Genomic DNA, 25099 nt, shown 5'->3' with positions numbered 1-25099 from the left:
ATACCTGACCGCAGGCGCGAGCAGCCCGGCGGGATGCTGGGTCTCTGTGCTGCCAGCCCTCCCACACCAGCACACACACAGGCTGGAGTAAAAGCAAGCTGAATCTGGGCTGAGGAGGAGGGGAGAGCACCTCGTTTCTGGTCTCCATTGCTACTTGATGCTGAGCAATCCTGCTCCATGGTTATTTATCTACACTACACCCCTGCCCGCATCCCTGCCTTCCCCAGTGTGGGTGGGGATGGTCGGGACCAGCACTGGGGTTAAGCTCAGAATACCCCCCCCAAGACACTGAGCAGACTGATGCAGGGATGCACCTTGCAGATGGATGCAGCCAACAGGATGCTCATGGAAAGGCAAGCCAAAATACAGCCTGCCCCAAGCATCCCTGGGCAAGTCCTGCCCTCCTCCATCCCCCTCACCCCAGCTGAAGAGGAGCAGCCCCAGCACACAGGAGCAGGCAGCAATGCCATGGCAAAGAGCATCCAGCCCAGCCAGCATCACCATCCCTCAGCCAAGGGGATATCTCCAGCCAAGTATCTCTTCTCTTTCCAAAGCCAAAAGGGAACTCAGCACTTTGTGAGCAGCCTGGGACTGTCCCTGCCCTGGGAAGGAGCTGCACTCATCTACACCCAGCTGGAAACTCAGCACCGCTCCCCTGCTACAGCCAGGAGCCTCTTCAGCTGCTTATCCTGTTCTTCTATTACTGGAAAGTTTTATAGCCACTCAGTGTTTGTGATTAATCATTTTGTTTTAATTGCTGCTCCTCTGGCTGGCAGAGGCTCAGCAGGGATTTTATGCCTCTTGGCTGCTTCCCCCAGGTATGTTCTGGGACCAGCCGACTGTGACGCACCGAGCGGGAGCAGCCGCACGACAGCGGGTACCCCATGTTCAGTGGGATGCAGGTTTAGGCAGTGGCTGTGCCCCCAATTTTGGCTCAGGAGGAACAACCTGATGGAGATCCAATGTGAGAATGGGCTCCTTCAGTAATGCAGCCAAACTAGAACATCCTGGGTTCCCCCATCCCTCCCTGAAGCCCTCCCTGAACGGGCTTCAGGGAGGGATGGGGGAACCCAGGATGTTCTGCACCTCCCCAGGGATGCTGACACCTCCCCATCCCTCCCTGGATGGAGGAACCCAGGGAGGATTGGGGAACCCAGGATGTTCTGCACCTCCCCAGGGATGCTGACATCCTTCTGCTGAAAGCTGGAAGCAGGTAGAGGAGGGGGGCTGTTGGATATCCTACAGCAGTTGGATATTCTGCACACACCAGGAGTGAAATATGAGTGGCAGCTTCGGAAGGGCAAGAAGAAACACCCAAGCTGGAGCGTGCCCAAGGCAGGGTGGGATGCCCCTGTCTCTGCAAACAATGCAGGGGTGTTCCCAGGCTGGTCCCAGCTCCACATCACTCTTCTGGGGGGAACAATGGCATTTCAAAATGGGATTTTCATTCAAGAGATGCTCAGGGTTTGATCATCAGCTGGGAACCCAGAGGTGCTGTTGGCATCCTGGGGATGTCCTGATGTCCTTCCCTTAGGGAGCAGCCTGGTGCTGTCCCAGATGGTGATGCTGGCTACGCTGCTGGGAGCAACACCACAGGCAAAGCAGCAGGTCCAAGGAGCAGCTGAAAACACCTGAACATGGAAACCAGGCAGGGAATTTCAGTTTGCAGCAAGATGTCACAGCATCACCTCCATCCCAGCGAGCCTTTGAGTGGCCTCTCTCACCCTGGGAGTGTTTCCCTGGGAATTAAAATGGGTTTGCTGGTGAAGCAGCTCTGTCCTTGGAGGTTTCTCCTCCCACAGTGAGGAGAGGAAGGTTTCTAGCTGGTCCCCAGCCGTGTCCATGTCCCACACAGCAACCACCTCCCTTCACACAGCAGCTGAGGACGCTGCTGCCAGCACTGCCAATACCTTGCCTGCACTTCCCTGCTGAATAATTGAAAGCTCAGGCAACGGCCACAAATATTTAATATCTTGTTCATCAAAAATTTACCCTTGTTAAAGCTGTCATCTGAGCCCTCTGACAGGGCTGGAGGGGAGGCAGTGGGGAGGCACGGAGAGGGCAGCCAGGAGGGGATGCTCTGGCTGGAGGGAGCTGTAAAGAATCGTAAATTGGGGGATGCTGTGGTACCCACGGGCAGCTGGGCTGGGCAGGGGGCTGCCCTGGTGACAGGGCCCTCCTTGCTGAGGATCAGAATGCATCTGAGCATGGTGATGTCATCACAGCCCCCATCTGCTCTGCTACAACATCCCCTGCCCCAGGGAGGGCATTGCGTGGACTCAGACACTTCAGTTCACTCCCCATCCCTTGTTCCTGGCTCAAAACCATCTCAGAGTTCTCCAGGACCTGACCTGGTGTTGAACACACCCAGATGGCACCGGTGGCCAGTGCCTGGACTGGGATCAGCCCCTCCCAGCCCTGCCATGGCCACGGGGTGGGTGTGAGTGCAGCCCAGCACACACCCCCCATGCATTTTTCTCCCTGGCTGGCTGGCAGGCAGTGGGGATGGCTGAGAGGCCTGGAGCCTCCACAGCCACCAGCAGGGATGGCAGAAGGAGATATAAAAGGCCGTCCTACTTACCAGGGTTTATATAAGGAGGCGTCTCCATGGCAGGATGGGGAAACAGACGGATGTTGGAAGTGATGCTGGGATGCTGTCTGTGCAGGGGCATCTCTGCCGATGGGTGAGGTGGCACCTGGAGCCTACTGCACCATGTGGGGCTCCCACTGCCCCCCCTGCTGTGTCCCCACCATAGTCCCACTGTGCCCACAGCACGGCAAGAGCTGCCCCACTAGAGAGTCCCCCCCAAAGAGGGCTGCCCTTCTGCTGGGGGCATACTGATCACCCAACCCTTTCCCTCCCACCTGCTCTCCCAGAGCCTTCTCATCTCTAATTAACACTCCTGCTAATCAGTTTATTAATGGCCTCTTTGCATACAGCTCCTATGCTGCTGGGACCAGCAGGTCAGTCTGCTGCTGGGGTCAGGGGTGGTGACTGCAGGTGATGCTCTGCTGGGATGGGGGTGGTTGGTTTGGGAGGATGGGGGCTGTGGGTGGGCTTTTATCCTGAGCACCCTGTGAGGGGTGCCCAGCAAAAAAGGGGTTCAGCCCCACAGCCCCTTCCCTGCCTGCTGACCTGCCAGGTTGGAAATGAGCTGGGAGAGAGCAGTGCTTCCACCAGCAGCGTGCTGTGCTGCTCCCCTTATGGAAAGGCATGTTGTGAGCAGGCTCATGGGTGTGTTTATTCCCTTGGCTGGTGGCAGTGAGTGGGATTAGTCAGTGAGGAGCAGGTACCTGCTCTCAACTTCCCCTGAGAGGTGTATGGGGTGGGCACGGGTGGCCCCATACCCCAGGAAATAGATGGTTGGGGGGGTGGGAATGTGGATGCTCTGTGCCAGCTGAACCCTGCACGGAGGTCTGTGCCTTGGCAGGATGGGTGCTGTCCCCTCCCTCCCTGGGCCCTGCTGCCCCTGGGAGGAGCAGTGTTACCACAACCACTGAGGCTGCAAATTAAAAAAAGAAAGGGAAATCCCCATGATCCCAGGGCTCTGGGAGGGGAGGCTTTGGGAGATGCACCAGATTTCCTCCCAGCTTGGCTCCTCTGCCAGCCAGCCACGGGCCATGGCACAGCCCCAGCTTGGGGAGGGGGGAGCAGTGAACGCTTGGGAGAGCTGGGAAGGCTCTCTGGAGGGGAACAGGGCAAGTTTGGGGGTACATGAGTGTCAGGCAGAGCACAGGGTGCTGCTGGAGGGAGTCCTGAGCTCTGCCCTTGCTCGGTGCAGGCTCTGGCTGTAAGGCTGGGCTCTGCCAGCCCCCAGAACTTCCCAAATGGGCTGTGGGGGATGCTTGGAAGTGCTCTGTCTAATTAAAAGCTGGCTGACGTGGCCAGCAGCTGCTGGTGGAAAAGCAGGTTAATGTCCTGGTGGCCTCAGGGCTGGCTGGGGCATGGGGCCAGGGAGGGCAGTGGGCAGGCAGGGCTGCAGCAGACCTTGTTCCTTCTGCCCCTCTGCGCCTGGCATGAAGCACAGCTGAGCCCAGATGCTTATTCATTACTATAATTAATCATTATTACTCATCAGGTTACTTTTTTCTCTGGAGGTAGCATGGGTAAGCTGCACCTTGCATGTTGCCTCTGCCCATCTTTCTCCTCTCCATCCCCAGGGCATCCTGTACCTGCTGCCTTCTTGGCCATGCAGCTGTCTGTCTGGCCATGCTCTTGTCTCTCTGTCCCTCTGCATCCACCATTCTGCCCACTTTGGTCTGTCTTATGTCTGATGTCTTCATTCTTCACAGCTTTCCTCACAGCATCTCTTTATCCATCTCGCTCATCCCACATCCACCTGCCCAGGTGCTGGTGTGGGACTGAAGGAGGTATTTAAGGGGATGCTGCTCCTCTGTCCCAGTGCTCTCCTGATCTTTCTCCAGGGTTTTCTCGCTGTCCCCAGCTTCCAGACAGCAGGAGCAAATGACCCTCCTTTGGGGCTCCCCGAAGGACCCCATGGTGGACCACAGAGCCTACCCAGGTGATCAGCATAGAATCACAGACTGGTCTGTGTTGGGAGGGACCCCAAGGGTCACAGAGCTCCAACCCCCTGCCACAGGCAGGGACACCAACCTCCAGGCCTGGAGCTACACAAGGTTGCCCAGGGCCCCATCCAACCTGGCCTTGAACACCCCCAGGGATGGGGCATCCACTTAGCCCTGACTGGGCTACGGTGGTTGGAAAGCTTTGGGGTGTGGATGAGCTGCTGGGGGAAACATGGTTTGGTGAGGCTGGCCAGGCTTGGAGCTGCTGAAATCTGTCCCCAGTAAGAGCAGGGCCAAGAACCACCAGGTCCTTGTCACTGAGCCCATCACCAGGACACTGGTCACCACTCAGCCTTGACTTGAACCAGTCCCCAGGAGAGCTGGAACCAACCATTCGGTCACCCCAGCGTGAGTCAGCCAAGCTTCCCCTGTCAACCAGCAATAAACAAAGACTCCAGCTTAGAAGTTGTGTCCCAGTTTCTCCTGCTGTTTACAGTCATCTCCCTTCAAGGGTTTGCTTTGCTCTGGTTTTTTTAATGTAATTTCACCAGCCATTAGCCCAGAAGGCAGCTCAAACCCTCCTTCACTTAACACTCTGTTTCTTTTAGCCCCCCTAAGCATCATCAGCTGAGAAACTGCGCAGCTCAAAGGCACTGAGGGGTTGGGACCTGGTGGTGCTGGTGGAGAGAGCATGGGGCTCATGCCCAACCCAAACAGCCCCATTTTGGCCAGTAGGTCTGGGGAGGGGATTGTGCCCCTGGACTGGGCACTGGGGAGGCTGCACCTCGAGTGCTGGGTCCAGTTCTGGGCTCCTCACCATCAGAAGGACACTGAGGTCCTGGAGCGAGTGCAGAGAAGGGCAACCAGGCTGGAGAAGGGGCTGGAGGGCAAATCCTCTGAGGAGCAGCTGAGGGAGCTGGGGGTGTCGAGCCTGGAGAAGAGGAGGCTGAGGGGAGACCTTCTCACCCCTCCCCTGCCCTGCCAGGAGGGTGCAGAGAGGTGGGCGATGGTCTCTTCAGCCAGGGGACAGGAGATGGGACAAGGGGCAATGGGCTCAAGCTGCCCCAGGGCAGGGTCAGAGCAGATGGGAGGGAAAAGTTCTTCCCTGGCAGAGTTGTCAGGGCCTGGCACAGGCTGCCCAGGGAGGGAGCTGAGTCCCCACCCCTGGGGGTGTTTAACAGAGGGGAGATGAGGTGCTGAGGGATCTGGGTCAGCACAGGACAGGGACAGTTGGACTCTGTGATCTTAAAGGGCTTTTCCAACCTGGGGATTCTGTGGCAAAAGTCCTGAAAACCAGTATCAACTGGAGCTGTGACCCTCTGGGAGCCTTGAGCTGCAGCTCCCTGGCCCTGGAGAGCAGCCCCAAAGCCTTTTCCCCCACAGGCTGGTGATTTCCTGGGTGGATCCGGGTGCAGGGGGGTTAATTTGGTTCCATGCAGATTCTATTAGTAGGGACAAGTAAACGCTGAGGCACAGAAACACTTTCACTTCCCTTAAAGCTAATAATAGCACCTGATGCTTTCAGCAGTGACAGGAGCCAACAGGCTGCCCGTGCCTTGTGCACCCTGCGGTGCGGGAGAGGAGGGTGGTGGGGAGCTGGGGAAACTGAGGCACGGCAGACCTTAACCTGGTTTAGTGGGTGGTGCTCTCCTTACACCCCATCTGTGTCACTGTGTGAGGCTGCTGATGCCACACAATGGGGGACATTCCCTGTCCTTGCCTGATCCTTGGTTACACAAGCTGACCTGGCTGATTTCCCAACCCTGTGTCTGGTAGGAAGCCTTGGAGAAAACAGGGTTCCTGCACCCCAGCTCTGTCCCTGAGCAAAGTGCCCTCCCAAAGGCTGGCTGATACCTGGAGATGAGTCAAACCAGCTGGTTCAGAGTAATTGCTTTGGAAGGGTTGTTGTAGTCCCGGCTCCCTCAGGGCGTGGATGTGGTGATGGGGAGGGGCAGCTGGGGACACAGGGCTGGGATAAGCTGGGACAAGCTGGGACGCTGACTCTGCATCACACTGGGTGCAGCTCCTTGGTCTGCAGCAGCAGCAGCCCCTGGGGCCAGCAATACCTATAAGCATCAAGCATCATCTCTGCATGACTCCCAGAGCCATGCAGGGAAAAAAACCCCACCCCAACAGCCCAAACCCACTTGCTCCACAGCCAGGAGCTTTCTGCTGGAAGCAACCAGCCTCCACTGTCCCCTGGCTAGGTAGAGAGGCTTTGACACTCTCCCCATTCATTGAGAACTGATTAGCCACTCTGCTGCCTCCTCTTCCAAACAGATCATCTGTGATACCTAAGGAATGGCTCCAGCAGTTAATTGCAGGGGTAAGTCCACTCCTAATTAGGAACAGATTTAGGGAACGAGCACTAGGAGAGCTCTTGGGCTGTTGGTTGCCTCTAGTTGAGCACGGATAGGGGATTGCAGTCTGTGGAGCCTTTTAATTAATAATTGAGGGGTTGATGAGGGCTGAGTTAGTGCACTGGAGGAAGTGGGCTGGGCGTGAGGGTGAGTCGTGGAGCTGGAGATGATGCTGTGGTTTGTGTCAGTGGCCTTGGCTGGGAAGCTGGGCTGGAGCCAGCAGGGCTGAGAGGCCTGCTGCTGGTGTAGAAGGAAGTGTGAAGGTGCTGGGGGGCTGCAGGGTGCCCTGTTGGGTGGGTCTGGTTGGACCTGGCCCCCCACCCCCAGCATGTGGGTTGGGAGGGTTTTGCCAGCTGCTGTTCAGGCTCTTCAAGCTGGATGTTTGAGTGCTTCAGGCTGGGGTGCTGGAGGCACGTGCTGTCCCCTCAGGTGACACCTCATCCTCTGCAGCTTGTGCTGCCATTCCTGCCTCCCCCTAACAAACCCCAGGCGAGGGGGGAGCTTGCTGCACCCATCTCCCTCCCTGCTCCCTGCCTGCTCTCCAGAGTCTGTCCCCAGTAGAGCTGTGTCCCTAACACTGGAGCCAGCCCCTGCTGCTGTGCTGGGCTGCACTCTGTGCCCAGGGCCAGCTCCCCTTTCCTGGGGACCCCAATCCCCCCATGTCTGAGCTGGGTGCAGGGGAATGACCTGAGGGTCTCCCATGCTCCGAGCAGTGAGTCTCCAGCTCGCAGGCAGCGTTGTGATGCCAGGGATCCTGTTTGTCTTCTGAGGGTGGTCAGCTCGGGGCAGATGACACTGAGAGACAGTTGGGGAGGGGAAAAAAAACCCCCTCAACGAACCAAATCAACCACAGCTCGGACACAGGCCCTGGAGAAGAACCAGCTGGGGACTGGGCAAGTTTCCGTCAGCGTGGCAGAACGATGGGTCACTGGAAAATCTTAGTGGGGAGCAAGAGGGGGAAGGAACCAGCTTCTGCTTTCTGATAGCGGTTCCTGAGGTGGCCCCGGAGCAGAGGGTGTGTTGGGAAGTGAGTTAGTCAGTTAGTCATCACGGGCAGATAGGGCTGCCTGCACCACGGGTCTCTCTGGCTGCCGGGAGCCCTTTTCCCTTTAAAGGCAGTGCCTGGGTTACGCTGCCGGCCAGGCTGTGCTTCCATCTGCCTCCCCTGCCCGACGCTGCCGGTGCCGTTCCTCAGCTGATAACGAGTGACAGGAAGGATCTGATCTGTCCAGAAGCCGGACACGGATCTCCTGGGCTGCCAGAGGTACTCATCTCAGTCCTGAGGCTGCTTTGTCCCCTCTTGGTTTGCTCTAGGATTAGTTCCCGATCCCCACGCGGGTCGGCGGGGGGAGGAAGATGCTGCAGGCAGGGGTGGAAGCAGGAGGGCAGGACAAAGGGGAAGAAGGAAATTAGTCAGAGGAGGAGCAGGACAAAGGATAAGCGATGAGGCTGTGAGTCTGGCAGGGCTGGAGGGCTCCCAGGACTCCCCTTGGCATTACACAGGCAGCTTTGCCCCCTCTCCCCTGTGCAGACATCCCCTTGCCTCATTTCCTCCTACAGCTGATGGGCAGAGTTGAGCCCAAACCTGCTGCTGTAGTGGGCCTGAGGGCTGGCATCAGTCCTTCTCCTCCTCCCCATCAGCTTGCAGTGTTGCCCATCACTAATGACTGAAAGGAGAGTCTATTCTTCAGCCCCCATTGCCTGGGTGATGGTATCTGCAGCCAATTTCCAGCTCGGCAGAGCAGAACAGATTTCTGTTGAGCTCGGTGAAGAGAGCAAAGGCTCCGCTCCCCAAAGGTTACGCTCGTGTGCAGACAATTGCAGGCACTTGGCTCACATCTTCCTCTGCAAACCATGGGCTTAATGTATTTACAAATATGTGTACAAAGCTCCCCAGCTGCCAGACCACACAGCACACAGCCCTGGCAACCGCCGCACCCGGCAGCTGAGCGCACAAGTGTCCTGGCTGTGGGCTGGTGTCCTTGCCTCTGAACACCTGACCTGGGTATATGTGTCCTTCATGGGACATACACTGCATCCTGGAGCTTTATCCCTTGTCCTGTTTGTTTGTTGCAGCATCCCTTGGGCTGGGGTGCAGCTGTATGTTGGGCTCAGGGATGGATGCACGCTCACCCTCCTGCCTACACACCATGTTGCCTCCCTTCCTGAAGCAAAGGCTGGGGTTTTTTTTTGTCCAGGACCTCTGCTCTAGACTCCTGTACGCATCCTTTATGTATGTGATGTGTCATGCACGACCTGGGTTCATCATGAGTTGCCAGGGATGCTGCTGGCTGGTGAAGGCCAGCCCAGCCCTCAGTCTCCTCAGGAGCCTAGGATGTGGCAGCCTTTGGGCTCCCAGCATCGCTCAGGGTGTTGTACCATTGCCTGTCGTGTCCCACATGGAGCAATCTGGGGCTGGCAGAGAACAAAAAATAAATAGGGAAGGAACAGAACATATTGGTGCCACTGGAAATGAAGGGCAGGTTCACACGTCACGGCGGCGGAGCGGAGCAGCCGCCTCAGCAGTCAGCGGGGAACCGAGTCACTGGCGTCACCGCTGCTGTGAGACACATGCACGTCCTGCAGAAGAGATACATCTGTGCCATGTTTGCAGCACAAGCTATCCCAGCCTCTGCCTTAGCCTGAGGCATTGCAGTGTTAGGTCGGTTGGCAGCCAGGATTTGAGGTGATCCCCCCCACCGCACCCTGCTCGCGGTCCTGCGGCATTGCAGGGTGGAAAGTGCTGGTGGCCAGGGGGTTGGGTTGGTTTTGGGGGGAGTGGAGATTTTGGCATCCTTGTGGCTTTGGGGATCCTAGTGTTATAGGTACAGTGTCACCTCCACTGTGCCACCTGCCCTGGGCACAGAGCTCAGCGGTGGGTGAGGATGGCTGGTTGAGATCCAGGCAAGGTGTTTAGAGCCTGATCGTCACCGACACCCCTCTGGGAAGGGACCTCCAGAGCTTAGTGAGTCCAACCCCCTGCCAAAGCAGGGTCCCTAGGGACAGGTTGCGCAGGCTGGTGTCCAGATGGGTCTGGAATATCTCCAGAGAAGGAGATTCCTACGCAGCAGGCAGGTGGGAGGCAGCAGGGATCTCTCTTTCCATGTCCTGTGTGCCTGGATGCTGAGTGTCTGCAGGGCTGCAGACACAAGATCACTCTCAGCTTGGTGGGGCTATATGAGCCAAGGCCTGGGAAGGTGTTCTCACCCAAATATCTGGCTCCCCCAACACCTCCATTGGGTGTCCCCTGCCTTGGTTGCTTTCCATTTAACCTCCACCCTTTCATCTGATGCTCCAGCAATGCCACAGCTCCAGCCAGCCCCATCCCTGCCGCCGGCTCTCCTCTCCTCAGTGATTTGCAGATGCTGTGAGCTCCATCCCTCCCTGCCATGACTCATTCCTTTCTCACTGAGGCTTTTAATTTTTAAAGAGGTACTCTTAGGCACGGGGGTTTAATACCTGTGGAGGCTCCCAGCAGGTGCCACTGAGCTTTCCCAGTAAGGGTGGATGGGGATACAGGAGGGGAGATGGCTGGAGCCAGCGGTCCCAAGGAGCAGCACTCCACTCACACCTAGGACCATGCAGCAACAGGTACACAGGAGATGGACACCAGGCTGGGGGCTGGGAACTGGGTCCCACGCTGCCTGCAGGATTGTCCCTCTGCTCAGCTCGTTAGAGGAAGGAGGCAAAGAGGATGGGGGATGTCCCCATGGCTGTGAAGCACCTGGAATGGTTGGGAAGGACCAGCTGAGAGCTGCAAGGCAAAGAGAAAACAGTTTGGCCTCAGGAGGATTCCCTGGTCCCACCAGGCACTGCGGTTTCTGATAAGCCACAGACTCCCACGCTGACTGCAGGATGGAGTGGTTTGTGGAGGGTGGGGAATGGCTCCAGCTGCAAAAAAAACCCCTTGGCCTCCTTGGTTCCAGCTCTGCTGATTCTCTCTCTCCTGGAAAGGTGATGAAGCCACCTCCAGGCTGGTCTTTGCTCTCTGCCAGGGACACTGCTGGATGGCTGGGTCCCCACACCCTTCCCAAACAGGGCAAAAAGGGGCAGGAGGTGAGGGAGGGGTTTTGGGGCAGCAAGCTCAGTCCCTGGGTCTGTTTGCTGCCGGTCAGATAGCGGAGCTGGTGTTTGGATAGTGATAGGAGAGGTTGCCAGCTGGTGTTTGCTCTGCGTGTTGGCTTTGTGAACGTCAGGGTGTGAGGTGCAGCCGTGTGCTCCTGCTTCCCAGGCTGCAGCAGCAGCAGCCACAGCCTCTCCTGCAACAGGATCCTGACACTGGAAACTGTTCCCGGGGTGCAGTGTTGCCTGTGTGACTCAGCTTGTCACCCCCCCTTCCCACAGCCCCAGCATGGAGGCAGGTTGAGCCTGAGTCCCTGGAGCAGCACCCATGGCAGGGAGCCCACGTATGGGGCTGTTTGGGCCATCCTGGGGCCCTGGGGAGGCAGGACCCTGCACGACGTTCAGGAGGTAAAGCCTGGCCCCAGCAAGGAGCTGGCATGCTCTGGGCTGGGAGCATTTCCAGCCCTTCCTGTGGGGATTCTTGGGGTTTCCCAAGTAAATATTTGTACTCTGTGTTTCAAGAGATATCACTGGGGCCTGTCCTGGACTCAGCACCCAGCAGAGGCAGGTCATAGAATCATAGAATCCCAGACTAGGCTGGGTTGGAAGGGACCCCAAGGGTCACAGAGCTCCAACCCCCTGACACAGGCAGGGCCACCAACCTCCAGGCCTGGAGCTACACAAGGTTGCCCAGGGCCCCATCCAACCTGGCCTTGAACACCCCCAGGGACGGGGCACCCACCCCCTCTCTGGGCAGCCTGTTCCAGCCCCTCACCACTCTCTCTGCAAAGAACTTCCCCCTAATATCTCATCCAACCCTTTCCTCCTTTAGCATTAGGGCCATCACACCTGTACCCTCTGAAGCAAACCTGAATCTGCCCATCCCCAGCACCCAGGGACCCTCCTGAGCCATCCTGGCTGTGGGTGTGGGCATGTGCTCCTCCAGCAAAGTTTCCTTGGCCGTTGATGTGATTAATTCCTCCCTCCCACCACGGCCGCCCGCAACTGCATCTATATCCATGGCTCCCCACTCCTCCTCAGCTGTAAAATATTTATAACCCCCCTACATTAGGGCCCTTCTCTCTCTCTCTCCTCTCCTTTTCTTCCTCCTTTCATGCCTTCCACCCGGGCTCCCCAGCTCTGCTGAGCCACGCCGCACCAGGAACCGCTTCATTTTCACATAACTCAGCGAGTGGAGAAGCTGTGAGGAATAATTTAGATTTTGCTCAGGGAATGCAAGGCTCTTTTTTTTTTTTTTTTTTTAATTGCAGTCATCTGCAGCTCCTTAGCAATGCATTATTGATGGGTATTATTCAAATAAAATAGTCGTTTCTGGTTTGTTTTCCTGCGGCCGCCGTCGCCAGCATTGATGGTTCTCTCTCCTCTGTTGGGAGAAGAGGTCACCTCCTCATCTTCTGCTCCTTCAACCCGCCTTGGCCACCCTTCTCTCCTTCACTAAGGGGGTCTGCAGGGGCTGAGCTCGCCCCAGCTTTGCTCTGTGCTATCAATACCAGCTATGCTCCTTAATTTTATCACCCATGGGCCTGACAAGCAGCTTTAATGTAGGGCCTGGGGGGGTGGAGGAGGTGATGGTCTTCAGGCTCAGGGTGGTTTTGCCAGGACACCACAGCCCTGCCTGGTCTTTGCATGCTGGCTCAGTTCTCATGGTCACCTGTGGCTGTTCTCTTTGGGCTTTCATGAGTGTTTTGGGCTCCAAAAGCAGATTTTTGAGAGCAGTGGGGTGAGTCAGGCTGGGCAGAAGTCCTCCTTTCAGAGAGGACCCTGCAGTGTGGTGGAGGTGTAGTGAGAGGGCACGAATTTCCCCCAGAAAGGGACCTGCTGGCATTACCCCCACTCTCACAGTGGTGTCCCCATCCCTGCTACATCCCGGTTCCACAGCCCTTCATGGGCTCTGCAGCATCACCATGCTGGGTACCATGGCCCTTCATGGGCTCCGCAGCATCACCACACTGAGTACCACAGCCCTTCATGGGCTCCACAGCATCACCACACCTGGTACCACGGCCCTTCAGGGGCTCTGCAGCATCACCACACCAGGTACCACGGCCCTTCATGGGCTCCACAGCATCACCACACCGGGTACCATGGCCCTTCATGGGCTCTGCAGCATCACCACACTGGGTACCACGGCCCTTCATGGGCTCCATAGCATCACCACACTGGCTACCACAGCACTTCATGGGCTCCACAGCATCACCACACCGGGTACCATGGCCCTTCATGGGCTCTGCAGCATCACCACGCTGGGTACCACAGCACTCAGGCTGGGACCAAGAGCATCTCCAGCCTGGGGAAAGAGCCTCCTGCTCCAGCCTGGCTTCTCCCCCCCCATCTCTGGAAGGAAGGCACCAAAGTAGGACTCGGGAGCCCGGGTGCTCCTCCACCTCCCCAGCTCCAGGCCTGACAGCTTGTGCGTGATGGGAGAGCGGCTCTCCCGCGCTGTCACTTCTCTCTCCTCTCTTTCAGCACTACCCACCGCGTTGTCACTCCCGGCAGCAGGGACTTTCCTCAGTCCCACTAAGGTCCTGGAGGTGTTACCGTGATGCAAACACCGAGTACAAGGTTCCTCCTTGATGTGAGGAATGAAACGAGGTCAGAACTGGAGGGAAAAATGTTCATTTTGAGATCGAGCTGAAGATGTAGCTATTTCCCTCTGACTCCCTCTGGAAAGCACTGAGTGCCCCCCTCCCACATCCCAAGGGGGGGGATGTTTGCACTGCCCTAAAAAACAGGGTGCCTTGGTGGGGTGCTCCAAGGAGAAGGAAGGAGCTCTGCCCTGCCAGCAGCCCTGGAGAGGCTTTGTCACATCCCTGTGACACGGTGTTCCCCCTCACCCTGCCCACGGGTGCTCGGGAGGAAGCAGCTCAGAGGTTCTTCCTCAGCCGTTACAAATATTAGGGGTTTAATAACAGGCACTAATAGATTTAAAGCCTGTCATGGCTCCAGCTCGAAATGGGAACGTGTAGGGGTGGGGAAAGGAAAAGTGCCGTCAGTCACAGGGCTCCCAGGGAAAACACAGCGTGTCTGTCAGCTCACAGGCGCTTCGGTGACGAATTCCTTAGGTGAGCGAACAATTTTGTCTCCTAATTACATTCATAAAGCAAAACTGGGCCCAAATCCCTCCTTTTCTATTTTGCTTTTTATTTCCAGCACCACCCCCCAAATCAATCAACTGCTTAATTAGAAATTAACGGGGCTGTTAGAGTAATTGAGAGCAGGGAGGGAGATTTATTAGCAAGAGCATGGTGGTGGGTTTATTAGCAATCCCAGGGCTGTGGGATCTTTCTGGGGCTGCAAAGATGTGGAGAGCTGCCCTGGAGCAAGGGAAAAATCCCAGAGCCAGGGAAAATCCTGGAGCCAAGTAAGGCAAAGCAGGGAAAAGGCAGAGAGGGGAACTGGTGTGGCGGTCAGTGATGGGACCCTTCCCACAGGCAGCACTCAGATTGCACCCTCCTTGCTTTGAGCATCGAGTCTGAGCCTTGCAAACAGGCATCTGCGGGTGCCGACTCTCAGCAGCGCTCAGGGCTGAGCAGAGAGAGGAAAGGGGAAGGAAGAAGAGGCAGAAAACAAACCCCAACCCACCCCTCAAAAACCCCTTTTACACCAGCCCCGCACAGATGTGGGAATCACCTGGGAGCATCTTGGCTAGCCCTGCTGGGACCCCTGCCCCACAGGAGGGGACCTTGGAGTATTTAAGACCCCCCCTTTTCCCCATCAGCCCCTGGCATTTCCAACAAAGCCTCTCCAGCAGCAGCGATCGGGGGTTTATTTATCCCTGAGCGCTGAAAGTCAAATTGCTGGCGCGTTCCCTCCCTATATTTAGCCCTTGAATGGAGAGAGATTTTACAGACGCCCGACGCTGCCTTGTGCTTAAGAGGCAGTCAGTGTTTCCATTAGAAACCCTGGGGGTCCAATCCTGCTCTCTGCTACCCAGCACCATGACAAAACATCTCTTCCCCATTGATTCCAGCGGAGCGACGCTGGATTTATACCCACAGGGATGAGATCAGGATCTGGCCTCGGGTTTTGATGGGTTTGTAACTTGGCTGATACAACTTGGCTGATTCAATTCATTTTGGGCTAAAACTCCACCTACAAGTTCCCAGCCTGGGAGACATTAAAGGCAAATTATGATGAAGTTTCATACTGGTTTTAAAGGGAAATCATCAGTTAAGCCGGATTTTTACAGAAGAACCTGGTGGGTTGATCTTCTCTATGGTGGGGTTACTTATTGTCTGTCTCTGCTATGCCCTTGTCCCTCTCTGCTCTGCCCTCGTGAGGCCCCAGCTGGAGTCCTGTGTCCAGAGCTGGCACCCCCAATGCAAGAAAGATGTGGGACTGTTGGAGAGGGGTCAGAGGAGCCACAAAGATGATCAGAGGGCTGGAGCAGCTCCCCTACGGAGAGAGGCTGAGGGAGCTGGGCTGGGTCAGCCTGGAGAAGAGAAGGCTGTGGGGGGACCTCATTGCAGCCTCCCAGTCCCTGGAGGGAGCAGAGGAACAGGAGGGGAATGGGCTTGTTAGAGGGCAGAGACTGGCAGGACAAGGGGGATGGAGTGAAGCTGGAGGAGGGAAGGGTGAGATGAGAGATTAGGGGGAATTTCTTCCCAGAGAGAGTGGTGAGGGGCTGGAACAGGCTGCCCAGAGAGGGGGTGGGTGCCCCATCCCTGGGGGTGTTCAAGGCCAGGTTGGCTGGGGCCCTGGGCAACCTTGTGTAGCTCCAGGCCTGGAGGTTGGTGTCCCTGCCTGTGGCAGGGGGTTGGAGCTCTGTGATCCTTGGGGTCCCTTCCAACCCAGACCATTCTATGATTCTATGATTCTATGTGCATCCTGGGTCCGTGCATCCCTCCTGCAGCCAGAGCACGGAGCGTGACCTCTCCTGTCATCATCCCAGCCAGAGCACAGAGTGTGACCTCTCCTGTCACCATCCCAGCCATGAAAGCCAATGTGCTGCCCACAGCCACATGCCCAGCATGGAGCTGGTCCCGCACACGCGGATGGACCTGGTTCTGGACAAACAACAGGGAACAAATGAATTCCCAGCCATCATCCAAGGCAAATGAGGAGGCCAAAGGCAGAACCACAAAGTGGAGCAGCCCCGCAGAGACTTGCCAGCAGGATCCAGCATCTCCCTTGGAGCTCGCCTGGGAGTGCCTGCCAAGAGCCAAACGAGAAGCAGCCTGTCCCCGCTGCCACCCCCGTGGCTGCAGCAGCCGGAGCCCTGGCTAATCCTGGGATGTCCCTTCCCACAGCTCCGGGCTGGCCACGTGGGAGACAAGTGGGGAGCTTTTGCTGGCTTGATTCCTCCTCCCTTCTCTTTTGGGTGCAGGAGTATCGTCTGTGCCCTGTGTCAGAACAGCAATGGGGACACCCCTGTCACCTCCCCAGGGATGCCAAAGCCCCGTGTGTCTCCTGACAACAGGAGAGAGGGTGATGCTGTGACTGTCCAGGCGTGAGGGAAGGCACCAGCAAGCACCAGGGATCCACAACGCTGGGGAGCAGGGGTACACAGAGGGTCTTCAGAGCAGGTTTAGTTCAACACCAGCCATGGGTCTGCATGACCTCAAAATCCCCCACAAAGCAACTTTCCCCTCGCTCTGCCCCTCTTCGCTGCGCAGCGCTGGGGACACGTGGGTGCAGGAAGGGTCTGGCTGCTCGCTCAGAGCCAGGGGCCCGCTCCTGCTCCCTCTCCAGCCAGGCTTTTTGGACTTTTCCTCCATGTGCTTTTCCTTAAATGTAAAAATGGAAGGGGCTTTCAGGCTCAGTGTTTATGGTTGCTCTCGCTGTAATGGAAACACACCAGGCAGGAGCTGCTAAGTACCAGCTCTGTATGTAATTGCAGGCTGCCACTGGATGGGAAGCACGTTTTTCCAAATGGATTTTGGCGAGTTCCTTACACGGCCAGTTCCCCAGGCTGCAAAATCTGGGGGCCTTTTTTCCCCCCCCCCATTTCAGCTGAAGCCTGGAGGAGGCTGCAAATTCCCAGCATTTCTGAGAGCCATGAATTGCCCTGTTAACAACAGGTTCCTTGAGGCAGGAAGGCTAATTTCCTTTCAGGAGTCCAAATCCAGATGGTCAGAGATTCCTTCCAAGCTCAGAAAAACCTGTTTTAAAAGGCTATTATGTCTCGATGGCAGTTTTGCATCCCAGCCCACTGGAAGCACTGTCTGCCTTCTGCACCACCATCTATTTTTCAAGCTGTTCAGCAATCACCTAGACCTGATGTAGTCGGTATTGTCTGGTTTTTAATTGTCCTGGAAGGGATGCTGGTTTATTCCTACCTTTTGTAGTGGACAAGCCGTGGAGCCAAGAAGTGGAAGGTGCCTGAGCTTGCTTTGAGGGACACGGTTTGCTCTCATCGTGGGAGTCTCCATCCCTGGAGTCTTTTGTGTTAAGAAGGACTAACCCAGTTTAACTCCTGGGGAAAATGCCAGAGGATCCCACCACTGAAGGACTAACCCTGTCTAACTCCCCAGGAAAATGCCAGAGGATCCCACCACTGAAGATGTCCAAGGAGTTAAGAGGGGAGCAGGTTGATGCCTTCTGTGCTGCTGGAAAGGAGGCAGAGATTTTATCACATCCATCAGCTCTGAAGGCATCCAACTGCCTTCAAACAACTGCCCATGCCCCAAAACTGCCCACACACCAAAGCTGTACCCCAACCAGCTCCCCTGAACGGGCAAGCCTGCTTTCCAGGAAAGATTATTACCACCTTTGGGATAGCGGCTTCCAGAAGCCTGTGGGGGGAATTTCCCCAGCAAAGGGCCCAAGGTGCTTACTGGGTGGGGGGGGATTCTCAGCAGGGCTTGTCTCTCCTGGGATAACCCACCTCCTGCAGCACCACATTGCCCTGGGACTGCTCAGGAATGCAAAGTTAAGGAGGTGCAGGCCCTCGGGGAGGAAGGGGGGGGGGGGAAGAAAAAAAAACGTTACAAGCTCTAATTAGGGCTTGGTGCGTGCACAGATGTTCCACTGGTTTAACTTGAACCCAGCTGCGTGCCCAAACGTGGGGATAGGGACTGGGTTAAGGCCGATTTAAGGTTGCCTACACCCAGCGCTGCTGCGTGGGTGCTGTGCTGGGCTCTCAGGGCAGCCGCAGGGTTCCACACGCCTCCGGGATGATTTGGGGAAGGGTTTCCTCCTGCTGGCTTCTAAACATGGGTGAGGGGCAGATCTGCAGTGGGGAAGGGGCTGTGAGTTACACTTATCCCTCTGAGTGTGGGTACCCCTCCCCCCCCCCCCCCCCCCCGAGTGATGCTGTCACCTGAGGGGACAGTCGCTCTCAGGGGAGGTCAGAGGAGCGTGCCCCATGGTTTGCAGGTCTGGGCACAGCTCCTGGTGAAGCCCAAAAGCCCAGCACCCCATGAGGAACCCCAATTTTAGCACTGTTCACAGTGCTCTGCAGATCTGCCATCTTTCCCCATGCCCAGAGTCAGGAGGGCTTTGTGCCGCCCCCCCCCCCCCACTTATTGGGGTACCCACACTGCCCTGGATGGGGGGTCTTTACTTCTGGGGGGTGCGTACACCTCTGCCATGGGGAGGAACCCCCCTGCTGCTCAGGGGGGCACATGTTGCAGTGCCATAGGGAGGGGCCCGTTCTGGTTGAGGGGTACACACACACGGAGTGGGGGGGGTCTCCACGCTGCCTGGGGGTGCATGCATCACACTGCCCTGGGGGTCCTCCAGGGTCCCCCCACATTGCTTGGAAACACCCACCCCGCCCTGCCCAAACCCCCCCGGGGGGTACACACAGAGTGCATCCCCGATGGGGGGGGTGTCCCCCACACCCTTCCCAGGGGTGCACGCAGGGCATGCCCGGGGGGTGGGGGGTCCCCACACTGCCTAGGGGTGCACGCGCGGGTGTGACGTGGGGGGGATACGGACCCCGCCCGCTCCCTCCGTCCCCCTTAAGCAGCCGACGGGGCGGGCCGCCACCTTAAGAGAGCCCCTCCCCCGGCGGGCTGGGGCGAGCCCTTCTCGGCTGGGCTGTGCACGGCTCGGCACGGGTTGCCATGACAAGCATTTTCTCCCGCTAGCTCCGGGACCGCTCTGTTACCGGGCCCCCCCCCCCCCACTCTCCCCTTCCGCCCCCCATCCCATGGCCAGTCGCGGGGGCTCCGCCGCCAGCCGGGCGCCGCGGGGGCTGAGCCGGTGAGTCCGGGGTTTGCGGGGTGTAGCGGGGGGGGGAACGGGACGGGAGTGGGGTGGAGATCCCGTGGGTGCTTCTCGGTGCTTGAGCGTGTGGGTGCTGGGTGTATGGGTGGGGGAAAGCGGCTCTCCCAACGCCCACCCCCCCCCACCCACCCCACCCCCCCTACTCCTTCCCCGCCGCTTTCCCCCACTCCCAGTCCTTCCCAGTATGCGGCGTTGTGTGCGCTGGGGTGCTGCACACAGGTGGGATGGGGGGTGTGTGGGGAGGGGGCTTGGTGTTGTGCCCTTTCTCCCCCGCCCCCCCCTCCCCAGCCCCACGCTCCTTACGCTGTGCTCGCCGGTCCCGCTGCAGCGCGGAGCCGGGCGGGTCCCTGGAGGTGGGCGGGATGGTGGGATGCGAACGGTCCCCCTCCGCTTTCGTGCGGGGGAAGAGGGGGCTGTGAGGCGTGTAGTGCACCCCCTCCGCGGCGTCTGGAGTGGGTGGGAACCCGCTCGGGTCGTATACTGCAACTTGTTGCCTGCCCTTGTTGGGAAAGGGTGGTGGGGGGGGGTGGGGAGGGGCGTGGGGCTCCCGGTCGCGCGTGTTGTTGGATGGCAGCGTGTTGTGGCACCGTGGAGAGGTGGGGGGGGGACTGGATGCGACCGCCGTGGGTCGGGTTCCGTCTGGCCGCTGCCTCCATCCATCCATCCATCTATCCCAGGCCACGCTGCAGCTTGGCACTGGTGCCGGAGGGAAGGGCAGAGACAGCGCGGGGAGGAGGGGGGGAGGTGGTTGGTGGTGGTGGTGGGAAGGGGGGGTGGGAGGGGGAAGCGCCTTGCGGCAGCCCAAGGACAGAGCGGGGAAGGTGCTGCGTGGGTGGCTTTCCCCATCCGTGGGGTGGGAGGGGTGCTGCTCCCTGCCTGGAGCCAGGCGAGGTGGGGCTGGAGTGGGGTAGCCCGGGCAGGGTGTCCGTGGGGCTGGATCCGGACACGGGTGGGATGGAGGGTGGGATGCAGAGTGCTGGCATCGCAGGGAGGGGGGAGGCTGCCTGGGGTGGGGTGGGGGGTGGTGTTTGCCCACATCACGGCCAGACACGTCCCCCTCCTGTCTGCATCAATCCAGCCGAGCAAATCCCCAAGAGAAAATGGGGCGGGGGGGGGAAGAAAAGGGGCGACGGGGGGTGGAATAAAATAAAGCCCCAAACCAGCCAGGCTCAGGCCCACATGGCCAGCGGGGCTGGAGCCTCTTCCACCTCCTGCCTCTGCCTCCGGTGCTCTCCCTGCCTGCGCCCTGGCTCTGAGCATCCACTCCGGCTGCCTGGGGCCTGGCTGGGGCTGGGGTCCAGCCCCTCGTGGGGTACAGGGGTTCCCCTGGCTGTAGGGGGGGGGGGTGTGTGTACAGAGCAGGGTGGTCCCTCCCTGTTTCGCCGGAGGCAAGTGGAGATCTTGAGTGGGGAGGGAGCAGAGGAGGGACAATAGGTTATTGTGCTCTTATCTCTGGAGACCTGAGGTTGGGTGGGGGTTTGGATTGCGAATCTCAAACCAGTGCAGCCTGTTTCTGCCCGTGAACTGGACCAGGGGCATGGAGCTGGGCTGGAGGTGAGTGCTCCGAGCTCCCTGTGGGGTGTCTAGAGCTGCCCTGGGTCTGGGGGGGAGGGTGGAGAGGGCACAAAGGGGTGCCCCCTACCTCAAACAGGCAGGGTGCTTGTGTTGTTGGCTGCTCCTGAGGCAGGCTCTGCCTGGCTCCAGACAGTGGCCTCAATCTTTCGCTTCCTTGAGCGCTGAAACGCACCTAAATTATTTAATCATGAGCCAGAGAAGCTGACGCCCCCGCGCTCCACCAGCCCCACCCCGCAGCACCATGGGCTTCCCTCCCCGGCTCCCTGGCCAGCAGGCTGCACCCTGGGCTCACCCAGGAAATCCCACCCATCCCCTGGATGGCCTGGGGAGGGGGTCAGCAGGGGCTGTGGGTACCCCCCACCTTGGGTAGCGAAGGGCTCTGTGGGGTTGAAGGGAGGGAGCTGGGTGGTGCTGGTGGCCTCCCAAAAGCTACATACCCTTAGGTCCCCCTCCCCAAGCCTGTTGGGATACGTGGGGGGTGTGTGCTGGGTGCAGGGACGGTTGTACAACCCAAGCCGAGCAGGAAGCACCCAGGGCAGCCAGGCAGAGCTTCCCCATGCCTCACCCTTCCCCAGCCCCTCGGGGTGCAGGCTCTGTCCCTGTCCCACCCTGGCCGGCGGTGGGGCCATGGGCGCTGCCCTGGGGTGCTGCCTGGTGCCAAGGGACTCGCAGGGACCTCGGCTGCTTCCTCGTAGTGGGAGAGCAGCTGCCTGGCTCTGGGCTGGTGCCACCAGCGCTGCAGGTAGAGGCTTGAGAAGAGGGTGAAGGGTGTTGTTGGCTTGTGGTGGGGCTGGGTTTGGGTTTTATTATTATTGTATTTATTTTTCTCCTTTCTGTTGAGATGGAGACAGAGGGGATTCCCCACACACGTGCCATGGGTCTTGGCCCTGGTGGTGCTCGCTCTGCTTGCAGAGGATCTCTGTGTTGCTGGAGCATCACTGCGCCTTGTGCCCAGGGGAGCTCTGGGACACCCCATGCTGGAGCTCCCCCCACCCCAGGACTGGGGGTGAGCCGTAGGGTTTCACAGGTCCTCAGGCAGGGTGAGTAAGAGCAGGGAGGGACCGCTGCTCCTCTCCGCTATTGTTTTGCAGGCAGACAGCTCTGGGGTGGAGCTGTGCCTGGAGTTCCCCCCTCTTCCCCAAAGGCCTTCCCTGGCAGGGAGGGGAGCTGGGAGACCTGCTTCTTCCCTGCCTGCACCTCACAGGGCTTGGGGGCTCCTTGGGTGGGTTTTGTTTGGGGGTTTTTTTCCGTTGTCTTTCTTTTTTTATCTCCCATTCCCCTGGAGTTTGCCCATGCCTGTTGCAGCAGCGCTGGAAGGAGCCTCAGGGAGTTGGGGGATGCAAGGAGCCTGGTGCCGAATGGCTGATAGTGCCTGTTTGCTGCCATTCCCCAGGGAATAGCCCCTTCCTCACCCAGGGCCCCCTCCCTGCCCTGGGAAGGCTGTGCCATGCTTAGCAAATCACTGCTGCTCTCTGGGAGCTAGAGGAAAACTTGGGAGCCATGGGGTGGGGACCCTGCTTTGCTCTGGGTGCAGTTGTGCCAGAGCTGGTGAGCAGGAGCCCCAGGAGGGATGCAGTGATGTGTGTGGTGTGACTGTGGCAATGGGATGCACGTCCTTGGATGGGGAGGTGGCTGATGCAGTGCAAAGAGGTGCCACCTCCTTGGTGTTCCCTGGCTCCTGTGTCTCACTGGGGATGTGGGAGCTGATCCAGGCAGGGTGAGGCATGCTGGTCAATGCTTGTTGGCTGCCTGGAGCTCCCCTGGGATGGATGAATGGATAGATGGATGGATGGAGCAAAGTCCTTTCCATCCTATGGGTGGAGAACCAGTGTGTGGAAGAAGAAATAAATGGATCTGGGGGAGCTGGGAGTTTGAACCCATCCCTCTCGCCCCTGTGCTGTGCACAGAAGGGAATAAGGACCTGTCCCATGGTGCTGGTGGCAGAGGTGGTCCCTGGGGGAAGTGGCTTTGATGGGGAGAGGGTGATGCACCTTTCCCCAGCCCCCTGCTCTCAGAATTGGTGTGTGCAGATGCCGCTGCAATGGACAGTGACCGGCTGGAGGAGAGGACCAGGCTGGTGGCAGCACCCTGCTTCTCTGCCCAGCAGCCAGCCCAGAGCTCCCCACTGGGTTTCCCAGTAACGCTGGGATGGGGGTGTGTGTTTTGGGGTGCAAGGGTCCCTCAGTGCAGCCAGCTGTAGGAGCTGTGTTCCCTGCCACCTCCTGCCAGCCCTTCCTGAGGCCAAACTAATGAAACCTCTGACTTTGATGTTTTAATTAGTTGCTTTTGGCTTTAATGCAGAGGGATAATAGAGTTTCCACGGACTTATAAAACCTGCCCCTCTATTTGTTCATTAGCAAAAGGAGGAGGGGAGGGGAAAAAAAAGGCCAAGGAAACCCTGGATAGAGAAAGGAAGAAAGGGAATGCTTGAGACTTGCACGTGACATCCTGCTGGTGTGTCACCCACCTGGATGGTGACTCTCTTGAAAGCATTAATTAAGCAGCTTAGATCCTTGGAATGCTCTCTGTGAGTAACAGAGGAGTTTGGTGTCCTCCTGCATTTGTGAGCTTCTGGGAGGGGTCGTGGATTTAAGTGTGGGAGGCTGGTGCATGGTGATGTGCCTGCTGGGGGGTGTCAGGAATGGGGGCTGTGGGAGTCTTGTCCAGGAGCATCCCCCTGCCTGGCAGCAAGGCAAGGGGCTGGTCCTGCTCCTGCATGTGTGAACGGGCCACTGCTGCCCTGGCAGATGGAGAGGGATGTGGGGACCCTGGTGTAGGCGTGTGGTGAGATGCTGGGTGCTCCCAGACTGGCTCCTTGGGATCTCTGTCCTTCTGCATTGTGGCATCCAGTCCTAAATGCCATATGGACTGGGAGGGGGCACTGTGCAGCCCTGTGTAGCATCCTCTGCTGAGAATCCTCCAGCTAACTTGCTGCAGAGCAAGGGAGGGATCATCCCATGGGGCAGTGCCAAGGGCTGGCTGAGGCCAGGGGCTCTCCTGAGCCAGCCCTTCAGACAAGGGGCTCACCAGTCCCCTAACAAAGGGAGCGGGGTGGTCCCCTGCATCCCCCCCACCCACCCAATCTCAGGCACCTACACAGCAGGTCCCCACCACGGGGACCCCTAGTCAGGGTGGCAGAAGCCAGGCTGAAGGTTTGCCCAGTTGTCCCTGTTTTGTGCTGACAGGGAAACTTTTCCTTCTTCCCTTCCATGGCAGGGATGAGTCGGCAGCCAGAGGAGCCCAGTGCGGCTGCGGGTGCCAGGGGCAAGTCTCCATCCCCCTCTCTTTTTTCATTTCATGGGGTCTCCCCATGTTTCCTAACCCCCCCAAAAGCAGCCAGGGTCTGCAGGGAGCAGCCAGCCGTTGCCGTGCCTGGGCAGAGCGCAGTGCGTAGGAGTCCCTACCCGGAAGAGTTTGTCCAGCGGGGACGGGGAGGGAGGAATCCGATCCCTCCTTTTCCCAGGCTGGGATCCCAGCGCTCTTTGCTTCCCCGTGGCCCTGACTGGCTCCCCACTCCTGAGCCCCCCCCTGCCCTGCGTGGGTCTGGCCTCCTGCTCTGCCCAGGCTGGCAGGGGAGATCTTCGCGCCGCCGGGTCCTGCAACTCCTCCGCCGCCGCCACAGCTGCTGCTGACATCTCCTCTTTGTCTGAGACACGGAAAGGTCAGCCCTGCCTAACTCAGCCCTGCCTAACTCAGCCCTGCCTAGCTCAGCCCTGCCTAACTCACCGAGGTCCGTTAAGGAGCTGTAAATAAGTCCAGATCCTTCTGCCGGGTTGCGGCAGCGGTTGGCTCCTGGGGTGATCCCAGCATCCTCCTCCTCCTCCTCCCTGGACAGGAAAAGGATGGGTGCCAGGGAAGGGATTGGGCTGGACAGTGATGCCAGCTGGGGGCTGAATCTGATGCCACAGAGCCCTAGGGAAGGAAGGGGGTGGAGGGGGTGGTGGGACGGGCTGAGGCCTGAGCCACTCGCTTCAGCAGTGGCAGCAGTAAAAGCAGCGTGCCCCGTGCCAAGGGCAAGAGCCAGGAGGGCTGGTCACAGGCTCCTGCCTTCCCCAGGCTAAAAATAAGCAGCTGGCCCTCACCGTGCTGCCTCTGCTCTCACCAGGGTGGGGGGGGGTGGGGGCTAAAGTCAGAGGGGACCCCAGGGTGCAGAGCCCTGCATGCTGGTCGCCGGCCCTGCCTGGGACTTGCTGTGACCTTTGCTCTTTGAGCATCGGATCCAGCGATCGGGTTTTCAGGTCTGGGCTCAGATGTCGGACAGAAGGTGTCTGATTTTCAACTCCCTTTCCCAGGATGCTAATTAAGGACCCTGCTGCCGCAGCGAGAGCTTTACTGTCCCTTCCCCAGCCCTCCCTTGCCCTGGAGGTGCCGATTGCCCCCAG

At 58.5% G+C, this 25099-nt stretch overlaps 1 protein-coding gene across 1 annotated transcript in view; it reads left to right on the top strand.

Annotated features, from left to right (window-relative positions):
• Positions 1–19083: 19083 nt before the first annotated feature.
• Positions 19084–25099, top strand: part of ATP2B4 (ATPase plasma membrane Ca2+ transporting 4) — a 48673-nt gene continuing 42657 nt past the window's right edge. Inside the window, exon 1 of the mRNA XM_084276060.1 lies at positions 19084–19118. The gene's annotated coding sequence lies outside the window, so the exon portion shown is untranslated. The remainder of the gene's footprint in view (positions 19119–25099) is intronic.

This window comes from Gallinula chloropus (assembly GCF_964237585.1).
Source record: "Gallinula chloropus genome assembly, chromosome: 27".
In the NCBI taxonomy this organism is placed as follows: Eukaryota; Metazoa; Chordata; class Aves; order Gruiformes; family Rallidae; genus Gallinula; species Gallinula chloropus.
Note: the sequence above shows the minus strand (reverse complement) of the source record. Positions and strands in the feature narration are given on the sequence as shown.